Source organism: Sipha flava, unplaced genomic scaffold (genome assembly GCF_003268045.1).
Source record: "Sipha flava isolate LNK unplaced genomic scaffold, YSA_version1 122_pilon_pilon, whole genome shotgun sequence".
In the NCBI taxonomy this organism is placed as follows: Eukaryota; Metazoa; Arthropoda; class Insecta; order Hemiptera; family Aphididae; genus Sipha; species Sipha flava.
Window position 1 is genome coordinate 529795 of NW_020271748.1, and position 12161 is coordinate 541955.

Below are 12161 nucleotides of genomic sequence, written 5' to 3' on the forward strand. Positions count from 1 at the left end.
ATATGCAATCGAGCATCAGTTTCATTTAAGTGACGAACAATCTTGTTGAAGCTATTAAGATCTGAAGGTTAAACGATGGGATATGACAAGGCAAAGACATACAAGTAAAACCGTTTGGGCTGGTAATTTTTATCAACATGAAGTTGAAGACGGAATAATTTGCAGTGCTCTTTAAGTAGATCTATGGAGTCGGAAAATCAAAATTCTGATCGGTGACTTAGTGAGATTAAAGCTGATTGAAGGTGTAAATATATCATTATTTTCATAAGAATCATTATTTGCGTGAACGGTTGAGTTATTGGTGAAACAAAAAATTTTGATTTTTTTTATCATACTGCCTAGATGATAGAGATGCATTTGATAGATGACGTTTTGAAGCGTGGCGTGTACTTGGTGAATTAGTATAAAAATGCTGAGATTTATTTGTCGACGATATGAATTGGAAACAATATTGTAGACTGCATTAAGTAATGCACGCACTCTTGCGATATAGGAATAAGATAATTCACACGTGTTGAACGTTACGACCGAACTGGTCGTTGTATTTATTGATACAGTAAATTAATAAATATTAATACGATGTATTCTTTCGTAAACTGTACAGTTGAATCATGTACCTACATAGTTTTACGATAATAACTGTACAGTTTAATGTATGTTATGCTGAATAATAAATTAAGATCGAAAACCAAAGTTTATCAAACGGTTTCATGTTACGGTTTTTCGGTGCATTATTATAATTTGTATGCAGTAAATATGTACAACTTGTATTTTCGATGAACATTGTAAAATAATAAATAGTGAACAAGAATTGTTAGTCACCTCATGAATCCAATCAGGATCATATTATTCTTTATCGCATTAATTCTAAACCCTTAAATGTATTACTCGTATATATTTACTATTGACCTTTTACGCGATTCGTGAAATACTATTATAAAAACAAATTCTGGGCGATGTTTTGAATATTAAAGACTTAGCTGTACCGCTATTTCATAGTCATATTTTACATCCACATTCCCTTGGGATTAAATTCTCAATTAATATAAACACTGAATGTTTTTACTGCTTTATTCATTTTGAGTGCAATAAGCATAACGGGGTTATTTTTTCGTCGATCAAATGCGCAACCCGTCGTATAAAAATTGTTACTTCTCGAGTCATAATCCTTTACATACAACGAAGAGGAACAACTGATCAATATTGTGTTCTGTATATCTTTACTCAGTTCAAAAATAAGTTGGAAGAGCGATCATAGAAAGATTATCGTTTTGCTCACAAATACTTTATGCATTAAAATCGGAAAATAATTTCTAGTAATACAATATCACGGTAAAATCAATTTATAAATAATTATTTTACTCAAACCGAATAATAATTGTTCGTCCGGATTTGACTTGTAAACGCTTACTAAATATTATATTTAATTAGAGATTCGACGGGTAAACATGTGTTGCTGTTGTGCCATAGGCAGGGTGTGTCGAAATGTTATTTTCGACCGACTGGATAATGATGGTCCGATGTTACGTTCGACGGGTTTGCGTTTGCGAGGAAAACCGTCCGTTGCGTTAGAACACGATAATTTGACCACGATACGTATGAAATACCGTAATGAAAACCGTAAAACCCTATACGTTATACAGCCCAGGGACCTCGTAACAGGAGTCCGGTTGTTAGTATTTAATAAGTTTCATACCGGGTTTTGGGTTCTCCCGTTATGGTTTTACAAGCGTGGTCGATCCCGCACGACCATCGCTGCAGAAATCTCACCCGTACCGGTTCGCGATTCCGTTTCCTATCCACCTCGTTCTCGCGGTACCGATCGACTCGTGACGATTAATCGTTTCGAAAACGGTCTCCAGGAATCTACGGTCAACGTTGATTGTATCGTGTACATCTCCATAGTACGTCTAACGATGTAAGATTCAAGGAGTACCACGGATAAGGTACACGGAAATGTCGTGTTCTCTCACGTATAAATCGATCGGCTTGCGACGAATAAGCGAGAGGGCAAGCAATCGGTTCTAGGAGAAAAGAATCCTAAGGAAAATAAATATAATTTTGTTCTCGAATACTACTAACATTATGTCGTACGTTAAATCATTCGGGCGGACGTGTGTGTGTGTGTAGCTGTTGATATTATTTTATGTATTTTAGGATTTTCCGCGTAAGTTACATTGTCTCCGGAACGAATAAAAAAGAAGGCAAAAATATGTCACACCATAACGAAGTTTCTGACTCAAAAACGCAATTTCATGCACACTTCCGTGTGCGTATGTGTGTCCGCAAAATAGTGTACCCAAAGGGATTAACATTACGACGCATGGCGCGATTATCTTTAAAATCGCAAGAGAACATTTAAATGTAATCACGAGGGAAACGATATCGCGAAAGTGGTTGATGTTCATCTGACCGATTTAAATATTTCGGGACTTCTGCGAAAAAAACAAACCGAAAATTAATCTAAAATAAAATACTAGCCTTAGCTCATGACCTAAAAAATCCGTATACGCTTTCGACTGTAAAACCGAAATTTTGGTCGTTACCGATAGACGGAGTACTGTTGAATAAACCATAATACTGGTCTGTCGTCCCTACCCCCTTTCGCGAGTCTCACGTCGTCGAGTTAAATATTTAAACTTTTGTAATTTGTTTTGTCCACGCATAATTGATACGACAACGAAATGAATGGCAACCAAATGGTGGTAACGCCCGAGGAGAACCATATCAGTAAAGCCATTTGTATATGTACAAGCAGGTAAAGAGAAAGTGAACACGTGATAAGGGAATAATAATATATCACCTACGCACGACCCGCGCACTTCAAGCACTTCAAAGATAGATTTATTCGTATATTTTTAACCTGTCGACGATAAAACGGATTAGAATGGATTCATAGCGCGGTTTCGGATTTTATTCACTGGCAATCGCGAATATTGTATTGCACCTTATAATATTATATAGACTCGGACAGCGTAATACGATGAAAAAAATTACGTGAATGTCTCTACATGTATAAGACTCTTTGCCAAACTAATTTAAACAAGTGTTAATGCAATTTCTAATTAAAAACAAACAGTTACCTTATAAAATAATTGTTTGTATATTACTCTAAAATTAATAAGCCTACATTTTGTGGTTGAAACTAAAAAATAAAATAAAAAATACGAAATTAATGTACGCAAATGTACACAAAATGGCTAACTAGATTAAAAATAAATTACAACGATATTTCTACTGTGATTTAATTTAATTTTTGTCAAATTTCATATAAAATAAATATAAAATGTATTATACGATAAATATCAATTTATATAAGAAAAAAAAACTATCCCAAGACAAAAATATTATTTAATATTATCATAATTATAAACAAGACAGTATGCACGTACATAGTTTCATTGATTTTAAATTATATTGAATTCGAATTTTCATAGGTGTACATACAGACGAACAAAAAATATATTGTATTTTTTTCTCTATACAATTTTTGTAGTCTATTATTCGCCATTATATCACTAACAATCCGAAATTATCTTAAAATGAAATTCATCACTATAAAGTCGCAGCGTTATTTGATGAAAACAAAATCCATCGAACTTAGTCAATCAACGTATCATAATTATAATTAATCTACTTTTAGTTGGAACCATAGGTAGGTTGAAATTAATTTAAAAATTAACGACATGTCATGGAATTTTGCTATCTTAATTAACTCACTATAAATTAAGCATATGTGTTCAGTATAATTGCATTAATATTGCTGTGTAGATAAATATACACAATGCTTTTTTTTCTTTTTTCTAAAACTAAAATAGTAAATTAAAAGCGACATTCGTATAATTCGTTTCCCTGGGTATTTGAATTAAAACGAATTCGATTTCACCGAACGATAAATATTGTCTTACAAGATAAATATAATAATAAGACAATATTATTATTCTGATAACGCATACCTATAGAAATATTTAAAATGTACATTCAGTTGCATTTAACTTCATCGGAAAACGGCTCATTCATTAGAATTTATGCCTGAAAAGGAATCTATAAAATAATAATATATTTGACTAGCTGAATTACCCGTCGTTGCCGGGTTTAAGTATATAAATGTATGTAACCTGCCAAGATTAAATTTTGTTAAATCTATTGAAATTTATATTAATTTAGATTTTTGAAATAATATTTTATACATATTAATTTAGTTTTTAAGATAATGATTATTATCATAACCTATTCGATAAGTTATAGCTTACAACTACCTGAACCTCTCTACAGTTTGGTATTCTGTTGAATACATATAGCATCTCACTTCTCCGAATATTTTACCTTTTGTCAATAAGTTAATAAATTACATTGATAGCAGTCAATCAGCTTACTGTTTTATATATACAGATAATTCATTTTCAATAGCGCAGTTATCGACCTGGTCAAAAAATATTAAACTGATTTCAACCCTTTAAATTCAAAATTTCGAAAAATCCTTTCTTAGCGCACGTCTACATCATAATAGCTATCTGTATGCCAAATTTCAGCCAGATTCGTCCAATGGTTTGAGCTGTGCGTTGATAGCAGTCAATCAGCTTACTGTTTTATATATACAGATTATAGAAATAAATAACCATATCGATTTCATTTTTCAAAGGCAATTGCTCTGTGAAAAAAAATTACTGTTTGATCATATGTAATGAGAGAATACAACAGTGAAATCAATTTTCTTTATCTTACATACTATGGTTAAACAAAATATATATCTGTTTAGGTTACTGAATGAGATGTTATACTCATAAATTGATCAAGGACAGTAGAAATATGTATAGGTTATAGTAATTTAGTTGTTATTTGTTCCCCTCCTATAGTTTAAAAACCTTCTTCTAACCTTCTTAAAAAAAATCTTCCCCAACAATGATGATTATAAAACTGTCATAATAAGCGAAAAGTAAAAAAAGTTATACTCAATAAATATGTGTATTATAATACAAATGTAATCACGACTAAATAAAATGATTTCAATGATTTTTTGAAATTTAACATAGTCTTATAAAATCGCATGGCATATGACTTGTATCAAGTGTATTAATTCAAATAATTCTTCATTAAAGTAAACAAAAATATAAACGATTCCCTTTATTTAATCAGTTATCTTTGAAGTTCAATATTTAAAATGCAGGACCTCTGTCGATACGCTGTAAGTAATATAAATGAAATAGCTTCCAAACGTATCCATTCGCTTTATCTATTTTTAATTGAAAACAAACAAGATTCAAATTATATGCAGTAAAGATACAAATGTGAACGCTTTAATGATTTTGTAATGATATATAATTAAAAACTCTGAAAAAGTAATAAAGAAATATCTCTAAGCAAATAAATTTAAAACCTATTTATACGTGTAATAAATAATGTGCATAAATGCTCTATGTATATTGAAATCAAGAAAGTAGTAAGAGTCATTTTTTTAAAAAAAAAATAAGATTGGCCTCCGAGAAAAAAAGAAAACATAAATTCAATTAATTTAATCAGATTTGTTTTATCATGCGTTAGTTTTAAAATATTCATATTTTATTTTATTATTCATCATTTAAAATATAAATTCAGGTATATAATATCTTTAACATAATTTTATTTACTTAAATCATCGATTGCATTCATCTTTTTTAAAATTATATAAGTTATTAATTTAAAAGTTTAAGTCATATTTATCACAAATAGTCCAAAAATTCCATAAATAAGGTGTAAAAGGATATTCAAATAATTAATTCATGTTTATTTTTTATATTTTAGACAAACTAACGGTTAAAATATGACGTATTGACGTATCCAGATATTTAAATCAAAACTAAAATTTGTTTGCATAATTGTGTGGTACTTTATTATTTAATCCCTAAATAGTTATAAAAAAAAAAAAAAACCGAGAAACACTATAATTCTAATTTAAAATAAAGGAAAAAATAAAAATAAAGTTTTCACTTTTAGAGTAAAATAAATAAAGTGATGTTTTTTAGTTTATGATTAACGGCTCGGGATAAAGTTTTTAAAAAAAAAGTTAAAAATATATTTATATTTATATAAAAATATTTAAGAATTGAAAACATTTTTCTCTTTTAAACATCCCGCACTACTTTATACTATATAAACGGAAATATGAATCGTCAAGGACAGAGTCTCGTGTACCTGCATCATAATACAATTTCATTATGACACAATCGATGTTTTTACTTTAACGCTCAACATTCATTTTGTCGACCACTTTTCCTGATCGTGCAAAATGGTGTACTTTGAAGTCATATATTACTACATTTAGCAAGACTTTTTCGATTTTTAACTAACAATTTTGCTTCGGTTATTAATAATAATAACCAAAGTGAAAGTTAGTCACAAAACTTTGTGAAAGACATCTTGTCTATTTGTCAATACAATGCTATGCGCTCTTAAAACTTTAAACACTGCATTTAAATAATTAATCATAAGTTCAAAATGTATGAAACCTAGCTAAAAGTTAACAATTTCAAAATTTGGAATTTAAAATGTGAAATTAAAATTAAATTTCATCAATATATGCCTATAGGAAACTTTTTAAAAAGTTGTAGAAAACCAATACGATATAAGTACGTTAAACTATGTACCTATATATATATATATATATATATATATTGTCCAATATTTATTATATGGTTAAATACAATTCAAAACAAAATCTCATATTTATCGAACGATAATTCGAACGTATAACGTGCACTAAACGGTATAGGTAAGCGGTTCTTAACCGCTTAAATACAATATTATAATAATGCATTCATGTCATGTATTGATGTACATATGTTATGTTTTAGGGCCGCCGCAGACCCCTAGAGGGCAGCGGATCACAGGTTAAGAACCGCTGGTATAGGTAAAAGCAATCATTGGTATACAACCGATTTAATTGTTTAAGTCTTATTTAACATATCTAAGTGAATTTGCATATCCAACACTAGTTTGTAATTAAATAAAACCGTTGACATGAAATTTTAAGTAGGGAAAAAAACACTGATTTCTCCATATAATACTAAAATCAAAAAAAATACTATATAATATATTGACTGAAACACATAACGGTGTAATAAATTATAATAATTAATTTTATTATGGAACGGTGTGCGCTTATCTCCGATATCGTTTTTAGACTCAGTGGATTACAAAAAAGCATTGATCCGTTACATTTCTTCTCGTTTTGCTTTTCGGACAAAACAACAAATCTGCGTACGGAAACGGCGTCCCAGGGGAATTACTAATTTCGATTGGGTCCAATCTGGAAAAAACGGTGTTAGGCCCTCGCGAGACTCCCCGTACGAACGGTTTTCGAACGCCCGCGCTTTGAGGATGACCTCCGGTGTGGGTAGCACGAGAGGAAACGGTTCTCTATTCGCAGCTGAAGCCAAACAATCTACAACAACAATAATGGTGTCGCGCGTCCGTGCCAAGTGTACTATTTCTGAATCTTGTTGCGGGTACGGTATGGGGTGGCGAACGGTTATTATTATTTTCAGCCGCGAGAAAAGTGCTAAAATCAGCACCGGTCACAACGTTCCGAATTAAACACCGTCATAACTCAAGCGCAGGTAGCGCACCGCTGTCCGGTTAATAGGCGTTAAAAACATCGAGCGTCAAAACGCACCGTGTGCGAACCCGTTGCTTTATGCTAATCACGTGCGAACTAGATAATTTAATACGTTACGCGCGACGCAGGATTCCTCCCCTGGGCCGATTGGGGCGGAAAGCGGCGAGGGACGCGGTGCTAGATCGTTTCCGGGTCGTTAGAAATCGGTGGAAAAACGGAAACGTACCGCGAACACAATACATTATATTTATTTACATACGTCGAGCGGGTGCAGAGCCCAACCAAAGAGCACTCGGGACGTGTGTATTACGAATGGAACGCGTACTAAAATATGGTACCGCTCTCTTGGAGTGTCGCCTTTCAATTCCACCCGAACACATGTGTGGGCATAACGTCGCACTCGCTAGGAATCATTGTGCGTGCGCGCAACGATATTACTGGTGACACAACGGTGTTGCGCACTCGATCGTAATTATTCCGAAATTAATTTTCACTTGTTCTCCATGCAAATTACAGGTCAAACAATACGCGGTGTACACGTCGTGGCGCGTACATTATGCACTCGTACATGCGTGTGTGTTTCGTTGAATTTCAAATCCACGCACTCTGTGTTTTATAAGCCCACAACAATACGTTATTGTGTTACGCGCTCCCGACGTGCAATACTACCGGTGTCGAAAGGATCGGGCGCGATCCGAGGGTTTTCGAAAATACGTCGACCGAAGCGAGTAAAAACCGCTATTGATTCTTCAAACGTTCGTTTGACGTTGCTTTGCAAACAAACGCAATTTTCACGAAATATCTGGACGAAAATTGTGCTGAAACAATGATAAAGACCAATGAAAATAATTATCCGTAATATACATTACGGATTATTATTAATACATTATTATATTAATATAGTATACGATAATGGTATCATTATCCATCGACGGAAAATAACCGGTGGGCGTGTACGCAACACAACGGTTATGGTAGTATTACTACGAGTTGGACTGTGCAAAATATACCCGATAAAAGCGTCGTCTATAAATAACCGGTGCACGTACTAGTGATGGAAATGAAATCCGTATTTTCGAAAATCTGCCAAATCCGGATTTCGAATTTTAAAATCCAAAACTCGAACTATCGAATTTCAAAATCTGAGTTTTAAGTTTATTATTGCAAATTTATGTATTCTAATCCTATAACTTTCATTACACCACTTTTTAGTCGTTATTTTAATTAATTAATAAGATGATGGTGATCTAAATAATCTTAATAATTGGTAAACACTTCAAGTTTTACGCACCATTATTTTTGGAGATACAACTAATAATAACTAAAATGAATTTTATGATATCCAACTTATATATTTAATATTATACAAAAACTTGTTAATGAGATTCTTGATTAGGTTAGGTTAAAATATCATTTAATTTTGAGAATGTTCTATTATTTTATATTTACTATAAATAGTTCTTGAAAGAATACTAATTCAATGTTTTCAAATCCCAAATCCAGATTAAATGTAAAATCCGGATTTCGGATTTCGAACTTCAAAAATCCAGATTTTCAAACCTCAGCGAATCCGAATTTTTCCCATAACTGGCACGTACCTGTCATGGACGTTGACGTAACCATACGATATTATAATATTACATGTTCGTGTGCATGCCATTACTATTACATTTGAAAAACTATGGTCCATCATGATAGTTGTGTACGCGTTCCGCGAAATCTGCTTGCCAAGAACGGTCACTGTCGGCAACGATATACAGCATGTCCGTTTCCAAAATATTCAAATATGTATTTAATCCGTTTCGATGGTGTCGCCTGAAAGTGTTGTATTATATTGACCAATTCAACATCAAGAGTTACAAATGCAAAATATATTCATCTAACAAACGTTGTTTTAGATTTTCGAGTACACTTCAAGGTTTAACTACGCAAACGGTCATAAGTGAAATTGATGCCGAGAGCGATTCGGTACACTTGCCGGTGAAATATTGTTTAATCGTGTAGATTGGTGACTATTATGAGCAACATCAGTTAAGTGTTGACTTTGATAGAAAAATAAGACCGAATAAACTTAATTTTTGTAAATACAAGTACCTTGAACGTTATTTACATATTATTATATGTTTATTTAAATACGAATTTCAGATTTACATGAAACACAATAATATTGTAAATCTAACTGTAGTAAATTAAAAGCAATATTTAATATAATATAATATGTTTTGAATGTTGGGTACCATTTCCTCGAAAAGATTAAGTATGGCTGTATTTCGATTTACGTGTTTATAATTTTATTCTAGTGCATGGTATTAAATTAATGGAATAGATACGATTCGAGAAAAATAATTCAAAATACATTTTTCATTCTACTATGAAATAAAATTATAAATTTACATTTTAAAAGATCCTTTTAAATATTATTAATAATGCTCTTAAAATAATTTTACAGTTATTTATTCATCTTAAGCAAATACATTTTTATCAGATATATATTACTATTGACATCACAATTATCATCCGCAATATCATCAGATGCTTCAATTGCTATAAAATCATTACCAAACAAAGACCTAATAAGAATAATTAACCGAATCTCCATGCAGCAATGGCAATCACAATGGGATCTCTGACTACAAATTAAAAGATAAAAAAAAAAAACCATATAGAAATGACAATCTCCCATCTACACGGCACGTATAGTAAATATAGTCACCACTAGAGCTAGAATCGACCACACACATCTCACCCATTATTTCCTCTTCAACCATGAAGAACCACTAACTTGCCACCAACGTAACCTACTACTGACAATCGAACATCACACACTCCACTGTGCCAAATATACCAACGAACGAAACGTCTTCAACCACCTTTCCAACATCAAAAAGCGCTTGGGGAAACCAACATTGATGCAATCTTTAAATTTTTGAACACCATCAAATTATCCAACTTATTATAAAATAATCTTTAAACGTCACTTTTTCCCATGTATATAATTATGTATAAATAATTATAAGTATTTCCATGCCACCAAACTACTCTTAATTTTAACAATGCTATACTTACAGACTAATGACCTTTGTTGTCAATACCTTTATTCTTAATAAAAATTAAAATTAAAAAATATTATAATTATTATTGACATTATAATTATATTCCATTTTTACTTGTATATTACGTAGAAAAAATAAAAAAATATGATGGTATAATAATATCAATTATCTAATTTATCGTTGAAAAAATCTGCGTGAAAAATATATTTCTAAACAATATAAATATAAGTATTTTTTAAAAAGTTTTTGAATTCTCAAAAGTATGATAGAATAGTAAAACATTTAAATAAATCATTAAAATGCATCAGAACACATTTTCCCATCAAATTGCTCAAAAGAAACTTTAAACTTATTTTTTAGTTATATTGCCGTACAAAAATAATTATACAATTATATCATTTAAACAAAAATTACTGTCACAGTAATTCTTGCTCGGAATATCATAGAGTTTGTACTGATATATTTCGAAACGAATGCTTGTGATTTTTTTAACTGCATTTTAATCATGAGTGCAAAGTCATGAATCATCAATGTAGGTATTAAAAGCTTAATATTACGAAACGAAAATCCGAATTCATGTGTCTTGTTTTAAATTCAGAAGAAGATTATTATACAAATAATGGCCAATTATGCATGCCCTTAATAGTTGGAAAATTGTTTATCCATATATTTAATTTTTTTTAGAATACGGTTCACGCTTTTAAGCAAAAAATAAGTAGAAATAAATTATGTTCATCAAAATATGTTAAACTCTTATAAACTTATAAGATATAACTTTCCCCTGCGTTGTATTTAATTTAAATTATTTAAATATAGAAACATAGTTTACGGAAAATATTTTGTAGAAGGTTATATTAGATTTAATGTATAAACAGTCTGAATAAAACCATTAATTTTATATCAGTATTATTTTATTTTCGTGTGAAATAGACTATTATGTTTGCAAATACACATAATTTAATGAAATAATATATTGAAAAATATTCGCTAAATATTTTTCCATAAGACTTAATCTAATAACAAAAATATTTTTTATTTTAATTCACATTAAAATGTTTAATTTTGAACATTTATTTTTATATTATGACTCGTTTAAGAATTTATGCAACCTTTTACTTTCATTTTATTTTCCGTTTTAAATCCCAATTAAATTTCTAATCAATATTTATTTAATATGATGATGCAAAATAATGACTTTACCGTTTTAATTAATTTTAAGTATGATGCACTCATATCAATATGTGTATATACAGTACTCGTAAATAATATGGATGTTAAATGTGTTGGGTTTTTTTTTTTTTTTTTTAAACCAAATGTTGTTACAAGATGTCTTTATAGATTCGTTCATAAATGCTCATGATTTTTTTTTTTTTATAAGACTAGATACAATAAAAATAATATGGTGTACAATATTTTAAGTCCATCCATGTCTATTCCGTCTAAAGTAAATTAATTTATCTGTTGTGAGTTACTGCATCATTAAACACGTTTTCAATTTTATCGCAATATGGAAC

The 12161-nt window shown here is 30.7% G+C and overlaps 1 protein-coding gene across 1 annotated transcript in view; it reads left to right on the forward strand.

The window, feature by feature from the left end:
• Window positions 1-12161, forward strand: part of LOC112694083 (neuroligin-4, Y-linked-like) — a 418040-nt gene that overhangs the window by 377052 nt on the left and 28827 nt on the right. The window lies entirely within an intron of this gene.